General features: G+C 43.3%; 1 protein-coding gene across 2 annotated transcripts in view; it reads right to left on the reverse strand.

The window, feature by feature from the left end:
• The window catches only part of LOC113875574 (zinc finger protein 665-like), a 58967-nt gene extending 50065 nt beyond the window's left edge, over positions 1-8902 (reverse strand). For both annotated transcript variants that reach the window (XR_003506288.1, XM_027514068.1), the window contains exons 1-2: positions 8803-8902; positions 6297-6355 (exon numbers count right to left, since the gene is read on the reverse strand). The gene's annotated coding sequence lies outside the window, so the exon portion shown is untranslated. The remainder of the gene's footprint in view (positions 1-6296; positions 6356-8802) is intronic.
• Between the last annotated feature and the right edge of the window lie 4861 nt (positions 8903-13763).

A 13763-nucleotide genomic window follows, 5' to 3' on the forward strand; every position in this document is an offset into this window, starting at 1 on the left:
GAAGCAGTATCCACTGAAACCTGAAATGAAGGAAGGGTTAAAACCCATCATCGAAAATTTAAAGGAGCAGGGACTATTAGTTCCCTGTAACAGTCCATGCAACACTCCTATTTGGGGTATAAAGAAATCAAATGGTAAATGGAGACTAGTTCAAGATTTATGAATAATAAATGAGGCTGTAGTTCCTTTACACCCCGTGGTGCCTAATCCTTATACTCTATTGTCTGAAATTCCTGAATGAGCCAAATATTTCTCAGTAATTGATTTGAAAGATGCTTTCTATTCTGTGCCTTTGGCAGAGAAAAGTCAATTTTTATTTGCCTTTGAAGACCCTATGCAGCCAGCTTCTCCATTAACCTGGACAGTTTTGCCCCAGGGATTTCGTGACAGTCCTCACTTATTTGGACAACGTTTGTCACAGGATCTACAAAACTTTAATAGCTTCGAAGTGGTGGTGTTACAATATGTAGATGATATTTTGCTCTGTGCTGAGACAGAGGAAGCTTGTTCAGGAGCCTCAGAAGATTTCTTAAACTTTCTGGCAGGCTGCAGTTATAAGGTATCACGAGAAAAGGCTCAGCTTTGTCAACAATCGCTTACATATCTGGGCCTAATCATATCAGAAGGGACTAGGGCCATAGACCCTGAGAAAATTAAACCCATACTAAATCATCCCCTACCTATGACTTTAAGACAATTGAGAAGATTTCTGGGAATCACAGACTACTGTCATATTTGGATTCCAGGTTATGGGGAACTTGCCCGACCTTTATATAAACTTAGAGCTGAAACTCAGCAGGCCCCAACAGACAAACTGGTTTGGTCTCCAGATACTCAAAAGGCTTTTAAGGTTCTTCAGACTGCCCTCCTGCAAGTTCCCGGTTTGAGCTTTCCCACAGGGTCAGGATTTAATTTGTTTGTCACTGAAAGAAAAGGTATGGCCTTGGGAATTTTGACACAAGCCCGAGGCCCACACCAGCAACCTATTGCTTATCTAAGCAGAAAATCAGATGTAATTTTATGTGGGTGGCCCCACTGCCTAAGAGTAATTGGGGCAGCAGCTTTATTAGCACCTGAAGCTTTAAAAATAATTAATGGACAAAATCTTACTGTACTGACTTCTCATGATGTGAGTGGAATCTTAAAGTCTAAGGTTACTATTTGGATGACAGACAGTAGACTTCTTAAATATCAGTCATTGTTGTTAGAAGGACCAGTAACTAAGCTGAAAGTTTGTGGAAATTTAAATCCTGCCACTTTCCTTCCTGAGAAGGAAAATGAAACACCTGATCATGATTGTTCCCAATTTCTAACTTTAAACTATGCAGCTTGGGAGGATCTAATGGACACCTCATTAGACAATCCTGACATGGAAATATTTACAGATGGCAGCTCTTTTGTTTGGGATGGAAAGCATAAAGTAGGTTATGCCTTGGTGACTGCTGAATAGGTTTCAGAAACAAAATCTCTCTCCCAGGGAACCAGTGCTCAGTTAGCAGAGCTTGTGGCTCTGACCTGAGCTGTAGAGTTAAGCAAAGGGTAGCGAGTAAATATCTACATGGATTCTAAGTATGCTTCTTTGACTTTACATGCTCATGCTGCAGTATGGAAAGAAAGTTTAAAACAGCAACAGGAGAATCTATTATGCACTTCAGAGAGATCCAGAGACTTTTAACTGCTATATATTGTCCTAAAGAAGAAGCTGTTATGCATTGCAAAGGGCACAGCAGGGATGGGAGTAAAGCAGCTGAAGGTAATCAGCTGGCTGACTGCCAAGCCAGAAAAGCAGCACTTTAGGAAACCCCTTCACTGCAGAGGTCTTTGATCTGGACAGGTCTATGGAACAGGAAAAACCACAATATACTGAGGAAGAATTAGAAAGATATGAGAAAAGAGGAACTAAGATTACAGATAACGGATGGTTACAGTCCGAGGATGGACGATTAATAATTCCTGAAAATGCTCAATGGAAAATTCTTGAGGGTTTACACCAGAGTTTTCATTTGGGTGCAGAGAGTACTTACCAAATGGCTTTGCGTTTGTTTGAAAGTAAAAACGTAATGAAAACTTTAAAGAACATATCAAAACGTGTGAGGTTTGTCAGAAAAATAACCCAAAGACTGAGAACCTAGCAATATCTGGATTACAACGAAGTGGAAAGTATCCTGGAGAGGGCTGGGAAATTGATTTCACTCTTATGCCTAAAGCTAATTGATATTCTTGCTTACAAGTTTGGGTAGATACTTTTACTGGATGGACTGAGGCTTTTCGCTGTCGTAGTGAGCAGGCTAAGGAAGTTATACTGATTTTAATCCATGAAATTATCCCCAGGTTTGGGCTGCCACGGAGCCTTCAGAGTGACAATGGCTCTGCATTTAAAGCTGCTGTACCTCAGGGGGTATCTAAAGCTCTAGAAATAGAATATCACTTACACTGATAAATGAAGATTGGGAGACCCCAATCTTCAGGAAAGGTTGAAAAAGCTAATGACATTATCAAAACACATCTGTGCAAATTAACTCAAGAGATGCAGGACAATTGGATTGAAGTCCTACCCATAGCTTTAGTGAGGGCTCAAACTGCCGCCAAAAAGGAGGGACTGTCCCCCTTTGAATCTATTTATGGAAGGCCTTTCTTGTGCACAGACATCGTTATAGACCCTGAAGCCTTGGAATTAACTAGTTATGTAACTCAGCTCTCAGCTTTTCAATAGACATTAACAGAACTCTGGGAGACGACTCCTGACCCAGGCTCTGAGTCAAGCAAGCCTCTATTTGAGCCAGGAACCCAGGTCCTCATAAAAACATTGGGATCTGGGGGCCCATCCCTCGAGCCCCTCTGGGAAGGCCCTTACCAGGTTATTCTTTCTTCTCCCACAGCTGTCAAAGTGCCAGGAATTGATTCGTGGGTACATCACACTTGAGTTAAGAGATGGCACCCTGACCAGAACTAAGTGACTTCATTTTATGTCTTTACTTTCTATGCTCTGACTTTGTACTTTTCAGATAGGCCTGTAATCTATATGAGCCTACTTCTGCTGACTCCAAAAATCCTGAGTGTGCCGTTTGATCCTCAAGACAATGCCTTCCTGTCCTGGGCTCACCCCTACGCTGCATTCCACAATTGGTCTAACTGCTGGGTCTGCGGAGCACGCCCCTCTTCATCAGTGAAAGGCTTCCTGTGGTGGACATCTCCACTTCAAGAAAAAGACTTTCTCAAAGTCTGTGAATACCTTTGACAACAATCATATGTGATGCCTCTTCTTCATCTGATGACATCTACTAACCCTAAAATGGACTGGTGCAACACTTTTTACTTTAACTATGGACATAACGTGACTTTTAATTTTGATTACACATTGTCTCGGTTTAATGACTATTGCACTACACATAAGGTAAATGGGTCTGGATCTAATGGTTTTTTACCTGACTTTTATCAAATATGGGATGAGGTTATATGGCTAACTCCTGAAAAAGGACGTCTAGTATCTACTGCCCCTATATGCTGGGAACAAACAGAGCCATCCCCAAAAGTTAGCCAACAACTTAATTACAATGATTGGAAACAACTGGGATTTTTGCCTCAGGAAATATGCAATGTAATCATTCCTGTGTTTTCCAACCCCAATTCAGGTCCTTCCTTTGTCTGGCCAGGCACTAATTGGGACTGGATATCTCAGTCAGCTGGCTTGACCTATTGGATATGTGGCTCTTACCTATGGGCATGGCTTCCCCCTGGTTGGATAGGGTGATGCATCCTGGGTCTAGCCTTTACTCACGGCTTTGTATTTTCAGAGCTTCCAGAAAAGCCTGCTAATTTACACCACCTTAAAACTCGGTGGTCAAGGTCTGTATTTCACTGGTATGATTATTTGGCTGAAGTCTTTGTTCCCTCTTTGGGAACTACAGATGTTATGCTACGAGTGGATGCTTTGACTAACTTTACTCAACAAGCATTATAAGATTCTCAAAAAGCTATTTCAGCTCTTAATGCTGAACAAGCACTAATTGGAAAGGTGGTTTTACAAAACAGATTGGCTTTAGATATTCTGACAGCTGCGCAAGGAGGAACTTGTGCCATTATTCATACCCAATGCTGTACATATATACCTGATATGAGCACTAATGTTACTCATTTTACTAAACACATGAACAAGATGACTGGGGCTATGGATATTCCTGAAGCCTCAATTGCCTCATTTTGGGAGATGTTAACTAGTGCCCCATGGTGGAAAACTATCTTACTTACAATAATTCTGATTGTTTTGTTTTTGCTGTTTGCTCCCTGCATCTGTAACTGTGTAACTGGATTTGTTTCTAGTTGCATGAAAGCTTTTAAGTGACAAATGGTTGTGTTAGGGGAAGCACACTGATTGAAACCGCCCACCCTGGCCAGGCACCATAGTAACCATTTGCATGAGTTGTTTTATGACAGGAGATCCTGATAAGGAATATGGAACTAATGAGCCACCACCAACCTGAAGAGTTCGGGAAAGGTCGAAAGGAGACATGGAGTGTCTGTCCACTTCACAGAATCCCTCTCGCTAGCATTCATCTTGGCTGAGGGATGTGTGCGCCACCAGGAAAGACTCTGAATTAGAATGATTGGCTAAAGACCACCCGGAAACTAATCTCATCACCATAAAACCCCAGACTGCAAGCCACATGGTACAGACGTTCTCCTGGGTTCCCTTACCCTACTGGTCTCCACACGGGTGCCCTTTCCCAATAAAATCTCTTGCTTTATCAGCACACGTGTCTCCTCGGACAATTCATTTCCGAGTGTTAGACAAGAGCCCAGTTTCGGGCCCTGGCAGGGGTCCCCCTTCCTGCAATAGTTGCTCAAACTCGTGCTACTGCTGCAGCTTCTTCCAACTACTATTTGGGGCCCCTGGATCAAACATCTTTGGTATGAGGGTTAGGAGAATATGTTGCCTCACCAATTTAGGGACAATGCCCCTTGTCAGCTCGAAAGCAGTTATGGAATGAGAACGATGCCCCTTTTCCCTAGGCAACATAATTCTTCTAAAAGAAAAGGGGGCAATGAGACGATAACAGGCAGGAAGGCCAGGGGTCTCCAAATGTAGGAAATAGGCTGCAAGTGTCAGACATTTTTATCTCTCTTAAGTGGCAGGAGGAAACAAACTAGCGGTATTTTTTTCCTTCTCTATACAAACTTAAAAGGAGGTTTCTCTTAAAATACTGTGTTGCCATAATGACACCTGGTTTCACCTGAAGTTAACTATTCTCAAACCTTGAGTTAACCAATGCATTTTTCTTATGGAAATGTTTGTCTTAAGCTATGTTAATGGACTATGCATTTACCCCAGACTGTCTTCAAGTTGGTTCTGCCTAATGGCTCAGAACCTACTTCACAAACCAGTATGTTGTACTCAGATACTATTCCCCTAATCTATGTACACAAAACTATTTTTATGGTAATCTGCCCTTCTACAAGATTCAAGTTAATCATTTTATGGCCTGGGATGAATCATCTGGTGCCAAGATTATCCCAAAATGCATTCTATGGACGAGGGGCCTGGTGCCATTTTGAGTTTTAAAACATTCCTTTCCTTCATTAACAGACTGCTACTGACTATAATGGCACCCCACTCCAGTACTCTTGCCTGGAAATCACATGGATGGTGGAGCCTGGTAGGCTGCAGTCCATGGCGTCGCTAAGAGTCTAAGAGTCGGACACGACTGAGCGACTTCACTTTCCCTTTTCACCTTCATGCATTGGAGAAGGAAACAGCAACCCACTCCAGTATTCTTGCCTGGAGAATCCCAAGGTCAGAGGAGCCTATTGGGCTGCCGTCTATGGGGTTGCACAGAATCGGACACGACTGACATGACTTAGCAGCAGCAGCAGCCCCCCATTCTGAACCCTCTTCCACCTCCCTCCTTACCAGATCTCTCTGGGTTGTTCCAGAGCACTGGCTTTGGGTGCCCTGCTTCGTGCATCAAGCTTGCACTGATCATTCTATTTTACATATGGTAATTTACATGTTTCAATGCTATTCTCTCAAATCATCCCACCCTCACCTTCTCCCACTGAGTCCAAAAGTCTGTTCTTTACATCTGTGTCTCCCTTTGTTGCCCTGCATGTAGGGTCACTGGTACCATCTTTCTAAATTCCATATATATGCATTAATATACAGTATTTCTCTTTCTCTTCCTGACTTATTTCACTCTGTATAATAGGCTCTAGGTTCATCTACCTCATTAGAACTGATAAATGAGGTGACATTTTTGCTATGTATGGCACAAAATAGTCTAAGATGATTTACTACTTACCAAAGAAAATTTCAAATTTATGAGATGAAGGGAAGAAAGCACTCAGGCAAGGAATGAATCTGAAAAATAGTTGAAACAAAAAACTGTGAATTATTTTTAATCTAAAAATCTGGTGTCAAAGTTTAAAAAAATGTGGAGAATAATCATATTTAGAAAAGGATGATACGAGTAGAATACTGGAAACTAAAAAAGCTTATTTCTGAAGTTAAAAATGATTACAGAAACTGAATGAATTAAGACCTATTCCAAGCTACAAAAAGCACCATAAAGAAAGGAGAAAATGTGAATCCGTTTAAAAAAAAAAAAAAAAAAGGGTTCCTTTAAAAACGCTACCCAACAATGATACAGTAGATAAGAATCTGCCTGACAATGCAGGGGACATGGGTTCTATCCCTGGTTCAGGAAGATCCCACAAGTACAAGCAACTAAGCCTGTGCACAACTACTGAGCCTGTGCTTTAGAACCTGGGAGCCTCAACTCCTGAGCCCACGGCACAGAACTGAAGACAGCACAGCCAAAAAATTAATTAAAAAAAAAAAACTACCACAGAGTGACACTCTAGAGTGAGTCATTTCTTGCCCCAGGTCTCTTCTTCCCTGACCTCTATCTCATGATAGGACAAGGGAAGGGAGTCACTCACAACTCAGTGAATCAAGCCACTGCCCCAGGCTCAACAGGGTTTGCAAATGAAAGTCATCTGCCACAAGTAATAAAAAAAGACACAAGCCTTATAGACAGGAGTTTTTAAATTCTCAGCCTCCTCTGTATAACTAAAAAAATCATCTGTATCCAAACAACTGGCCACACCTGGATCGAGCTTACCCCTCTGTTCACCGATCTCCCTATTTCATCTGGGTCTCCGTGTCTCTTTTTCTCCCCCTCTGCTCTCCTGTTGTTCCTGTCCTATTTCCTCCCTCACACGTGTCCTGTTCCAGGCTGCTGCAATTCGTTCCCCCTCGAAACGCTCTCTCTCTCCAACCTTCCTTAGTCTTTCAAAAATCCATACCTATGTCTGCCTCTTTCTTCCCCCATTTCCGCTCCCTCTCTGCGCTCCAGATTACTCCCCTTCTCTCGCTGTGACTCTCCCTTCCTCCCCACTCTCTGGTAGGCCATGTGGTTATGCTTCCTTCCAGCCCCTTTCTTCCTCTGCTCCTTACCTCTTTCTCTGCCCGCACCATGAAACTGGCCACCTCAGATTGAGACGAGAACTCTTGTGGCGGGACTCGAACCGGTGAAAACATAACTCGGGACTGTAACCCAAGAGGCCTGGACTCAAACCCGGCCAAAACCCAGTTAGGGACTCTCCACGTCTGATGTCCCTCATCGCCCTTCGCCTCCCTGCTCCCATCACTGATACAGGGCAGTTCTCCCTATGCTGTTTTCCAATCCCTGGAGATCTGGCTTTCTAATTTATTAATACTTCTCTATTTTACTCACTTGGCTATTTTCAAGGCTTAACCTCTTTGACTTGACTATCCCTTTGCAAATCCCTCAGCCATTCTCACGGAGAAGGCAATGGCAACCCACTCTAGTACTCTTGCCTGGAAAATCCCATGGACGGAGGAGCCTGGTAGGCTACAGTCCATGGGGTCGCTAAGAGTCGGACACGACTGAGCGACTTCACTTTCCCTTTTCATGCATTGGAGAAGGAAATGGCAACCCACTCCAGTGTTCTTGCCTGGAGAATCCCAGGGATGGGGGAGCCTGGTGGGCTGCCGACTATGGGGTCGCACAGGGTTGGACAGGACTGAAGCGACTTAGCAGGAGCAGGAGCAGCAGCAGCCATTCTCAGTTTTCCTATTGGTTCTCCCTGATGCTTTTCTCCTCAGTTTCAGTTATTTCTCTCAGTCCTTCTGACTCTGCTTCTCCGGATCCTCCTGCCTCCTGAATTTACTGAGTGGGCCACAGAACGAGACGCCCCCGGACCGGAAGATCACCTTTTCCGACCGAGCTGAATTGGGCATGGAACAGCACTGGCTGTCACATGGCTGGCCCAGGTCACCTACCCTACGCGGGGTGAGGAGACGGGCTGACAGGAAAGGGGCCTGCTGCGGGGCAGAAGGGCCGGCCTCAGGAGACTCGAGGACAGACGGGCTGGGAGGGAGGGGCCTCAGGAGCGGGGCGGGCTCTCCGGAATCCCGGGACCGGGGAGAGGGCGCGCGGCCTATCTGGGCTCTGCCTCTAGCGGTCGAGAAGACGACGCGGCGGGCGCGACTCCAACTCGCGAGAGAGGGCTTTACTTCGCAAGGCCAAAGGTTAAAAAAGGGTTTTAAGCAGGAAAATGTCGTCAGAGGCGGTGCCTACGCGGACCGAGGGCAGAAACCGCCTCAGTAACACTTAAAACCCAAACGAAAAAATAACTGGGCCGCAACGGCAGCGGCAGCGTTTATTCGGGGCCGCGTACTGGGTACCAGGGTTTTCAGGTCGCTGGCAATTCCCACACCATGAGGACGAGTGAGGGGGGCGGAGGTGGGGATTGGAGGGGTGGCGAGCTCTGCAAACTTACTCTAGAAGGAAGCTTAGGCGCCGCTCGGGGACCTCGTCTCCGCGCTCTCCAACTTCCGGCTCTGTGTGAAAGGGCTTTTGGTATTAGAGCCGCGGCTTCCGACCAGGGGCGGGGCGAGCACCGGCTGTGCGCAGAGTTTGTGGGTGGGGCGGGCCGCGGAGGGGGGTGGGGCCTGTTACCTTGACAACATTAAGTTATGGTCTGTAACACTGCCCAGGTAACAACTTCAAGCTATGTCGGAACCCAAGATACTTCCTCTTAAGACTAAAAGGGTTTATTCTCAATAAAAAGCTGTTTTTCACAGGATGGTGTGCTCAGATCCTGCTAGTGAGGCTGAAGCAATTCAGGAATCTGGGAACTTGGGCAGTTTTAACAAACAAGAATGGGACTAGTCTCTTTATTACAAATACAAAACTCTGCCTGGGGAGAAATGGGCTATTCCCTACTCACACCCTACAAAACAGCAAACAGCATAGTGCTGAGTTCAACAAACTCAGGATCAGTACCTGGGTGTCTGAGATGGAGGACTTGAGGGATGTGATCATTTGGGTCACTAACCACAGCCTTTTAAGAGCAAGACACTTTAAATGATTATAAACTGCGTTATTGTTTCTTTTATCCAACGTGTTTTAATTATTTCCCTTTCTAAACCCAACTCTTTAAACAGTGACATACAGGGGGTTGTATAAGCAACTCTTACAATGACAAATATCATTGTGTAAGTTTAAGCTACAGAGAAAAATTAACGGATAGTATACTGTGAAACGATTATCACAATAAGTTTGCCTAGCATCCATAATTTCGTATAGATAACCTAAAAATGATTCTTGACAGTGGATTCACCAATGATTTATCAGATACAACACCAAAAGCTCACGCCAACAAAATAAAAAGAGGTAAATTGCACACATCCTAATTATCAAATATTGTACAGTAAACCATCCTCAGCAGTGAAAAAACCATGTACAGTATAATACAAAAAAATTGCCAATCATATATTCAATAATAGTTTAACATCAAGAATACATAAAAAGCTCTAAAAAGTACTGATCACCAATTCCACCATAGGGGTGGGAGAGCTTTCTTAACCAACCATCCCACATGTTGCAAATAAAATACAAGGAGTAACATAAAATAGAAACTTAATGACAAAAATAAAAGACAATCTTTTATAATGCATAAAAATATTAAAAAAGGAAAGTAGCTATGCCTTGAAAAAAAAAACAAATGATGGTTCATCACTGAAGTTATCACTCCACGACATAAGCTCTGTCATTAAGTTGCTACAAAATTAAGTGTGGAGGAAGAATGATCAATAGCACCCAGGTGACAAGCATGCAGCATCAGCAACAGTTTAGTCAACAGTCTCATAAATATGAGGGTATGAACCTGGACAATACCCTTGGCAGGAGAAGTTCCTACACCTCTTGGTGAGGCTCAGAGGGCATGGTGATAGTACACGTGAACAACACTATCACAGTGCCCTTCATGCAGGCTTTTCTGACATCAATCAAAGCCATAAAAAGATGTACAGGTCAAGGTCTTCAGATACTTTCTCATATCACAGAACATGCTGACCACTATATTAAGTAGCTTCAAGTGGTAATTCTGTATGCAGCACGGAAATATTACAACCAATAAGGGAAAGTATTCTCCTTTAAAAATTTTCTCTTACCCAGTAAACCCACACCACAGAGAGTCCATGAGGAGCTGCCCCTTAAACACAGGCGGATTACCACAGCAAAGAAACTGGACATGACTTCAGACCCTAGAGCCACATACTTCAAAATCAAACTTAAAAGGAAACATTATACAAACTAAGGAGAAAGCAAAGTCAGGAAGAGTCTACACTCCCAGTCTAGACAGACCAGTACAAAAGCAGAAAACTATGACATGTGGGGGTCTCATATCCTAAGACCTTGAGATGGGACTATTTGGTCCATCCAGAGATGCCAAGCTAAGAGCCTGCAAGATTCCCACATTTTCCCTTTGTTCAACTGCTGTCCTTACAGTTTTCCTAAGCAATAGGCACAGAAGATCCAATCCACCAACCTATTCCACACACCCTGACGTGTATGGCAGCACAAGGAAAACAGCAGAAATGGCTGAGGGATCTCAAGAGGCAGACAGGGACTGAGACAGTTCCATACAGGTTCTGAGGTGCCAGATAAAATCAAAGAGCAGCCAGTACTTTCCCATTTTCTGATTATATCTTCCAAATATGGTGACTGTGATGAAAGCAGCACTGGATCAGGGGTTAGATGCTTGGGCCATCAGCTCTGATCTATGTGGACTAAGAATTGAGTAGCCAATAGATCCAAGCCCACAACGAGAAGAGGGTGCAAGGCAGCCCAGTAAGGCAGCCCACCGCATGCTCCTCACACTCAAGACCAACCAGCCCACAGCAGGGAGATGGTGAGTGTTGTGGATACAAACCTTGCCTTTGTGTCTGATGGAGCTGCAGCACCACTGGCGGGTGAAAGAATACATGATACATGTTGAAGGACAGGCTGAGAACTCGGGGAAAGGTTAAGCTTCCTCTGGGAGTTTAATAAACAAACTTCTCTTCAGCCAAAGATCTGAGAGAGTCAATTCCTAGGTAGGTTGATAAGTCCGGGGTACCTGAGGAGGAGAAAAGGGTCTGGGGCTCTTGAGGAGGATAGAGAGCGGTCTGGAATTCTCAAGGAGGAGAAAAGGACAACCTTTGTTCTTTAAGCCCAGAGCTGATGATTACACAGCAAAACAACTCACCTTAAACTCTATACTAAGCAGAGACATTACTTTGCCAACATAGGTCCGTCTAGTCAAGGCTATGGTTTTTCCAGTGGTCATGTATGGATGTGAGAGTTGGACTGTGAAGAAAGCTGAGTGCTGAAGAATTGATACTTTTGAACTGTGGTGTTGCAGAAGACTCTTGAGAGTCCCTTGGACTGCAAGGAGATCCAACCAGTCCATTCTAAAGGAGATCAGTCCTGGGTGTTCATTGGAAGGAATGATGCTAAAGCTGAAACTCCAATACTTTGGCCACCTCATGCGAAAAGTTGACTGTTTGGAAAAAACTCTGATGCTGGGAGGGATTGGGGGCAGGAGGAGAAGGGGACGACAGAGGATGAGATGGCTGGATGGCATCACTGACTCTTTGGACATGGGTTTGAGTGAACTCCGGGAATTGGTGATAGACAGGGAGGCCTGGCATGCCGCAGTTCATGGGGTGGCAAAGAGTTGGACACGACTGAGCACCTGAACTGAACTGAAAATAATATAACAACAATGTATCCTGCTTGAGGACATGTTTCTCCTTCTTGAGAACCTTCTGATTAATCCTGTCATCTTGAAATGTAAATTCTGGGCATGGGTCTGGTAAGACCTTTACAACCTTGAGACATTCTTTTGACTTACTGTAATAACCAATTGAGAAAGTATATAGCTCCCTTGCTAAGACTAGTGAGGGGGGGGGGCATTCTCCATCCCCCTTCTGATGTTTATGTCAGAAGCTTTCTCTGTCCCATTTCATACTTTAATAAAACTCTGCTACACAAAAGCTGTTGAGTGATCAAGCCTGGTCTGTGGTCCCAAAGCTATACCTTCTTCAGAGATCATGAATCTGATGTTGTTCACCGTAAGCTATCACCTCTCTGTACGTTACAAGAGGTTTCCAACCACTATTAATGTTGTGCTTTCCTCTCTGCCCTGAGATCTCATCTCTGTTCGCACTTTTGATACATTCCCGTCCATTTCGGGCTTTTGTTTCGTTTTCAAAGCAAGTATCTCAAACTAAAATATATGATGTATGAAAAGAGCACACCTAACATTGTTCTCAATGGTGAAAGACTGAAAACTTTTTCCTCTGAGATCAGGAAGAAGGCAAGGATGCGCACTCTGCATCACTGTTCAACAAAGGACTAAAACTCCTAACCAGAGCAATTAGACAAGAAAAAGAAATCAAAGCTTCCCAAAGTGAAAGATTAGAAAGTTACCTTCTTCCCTAGAGGACAAGATCTTTTATGTATAAACTGTAGATTCCACACAGACACAAAAACCCCCCTGCCACACCAAATAGCAAACTTGCAGGATACAAAAGTCAACATGCAAATCAGCTGCATTTCTGTACACAATGAACAATGTTAAAAGAAAATCACATAACAATTTTATTTACTATTGTATTAAAAATGGGTGAAATGTTTAGGAATAATTCACCAAGGAGGTGAAATATATACACTGAAAACTACTTAACCATTTCTAAAAGAAACCCAAAATAAATAAATCTAGTAGTCATGGACTGGAAATCTCAGTACTCTATATTTCCAAGTTACTCAAAGTGCTCCACAGATTTAATGAATTCATTATCAAACTTACAATAGAAATGCTTACAGAAATAGAAAAAACTTGCCAAAAGTCATAAAGAATCTCAAGGGGACCACAAACTGCAAAAATACTCTTCAATAAGTACAAAGATGCAAGATGAAGGCTACCCTTTTTAAAATTTCAAGCCATATCACAATATAATCCAGATGGTGTAGTACTGGCATAAACACGGATTTATACACCAAGGGAACAGAAGAGAATGTTCACAAACAACCATTTGCATATATTTAAAATCTAATGACAAGGATGCAAAGAAAACCCAGTGGAAAAAAGACAGTTGCCATAACAAATGGTGAATCTATGGGTTAAACAATGAAGAGGAAACCTCACCTGCATCAAAAGTAAAAACATCTCTGTGCCAAACCACAAAATGAACACCGTGAAAAGACAAAATCTGAAGAATGAAGGCAATGAAAGTGAATTTCCAGCTCTCAGAGATTTAGATTCATGTCACAGTTTCAAACAGATGATGGAATAGCACACCCTCTATCACTGATACCTGATTCTGAACTTTTCATCCCATTGCCAATCAAGATTTTGAAGTCAGTGACTCACTCACTTAGCTTCAATTAGCTTAGAACAAATTTCCCTTTTTA

This window comes from Bos indicus x Bos taurus, chromosome 18 (assembly GCF_003369695.1).
Source record: "Bos indicus x Bos taurus breed Angus x Brahman F1 hybrid chromosome 18, Bos_hybrid_MaternalHap_v2.0, whole genome shotgun sequence".
Taxonomy (NCBI): Eukaryota; Metazoa; Chordata; class Mammalia; order Artiodactyla; family Bovidae; genus Bos; species Bos indicus x Bos taurus.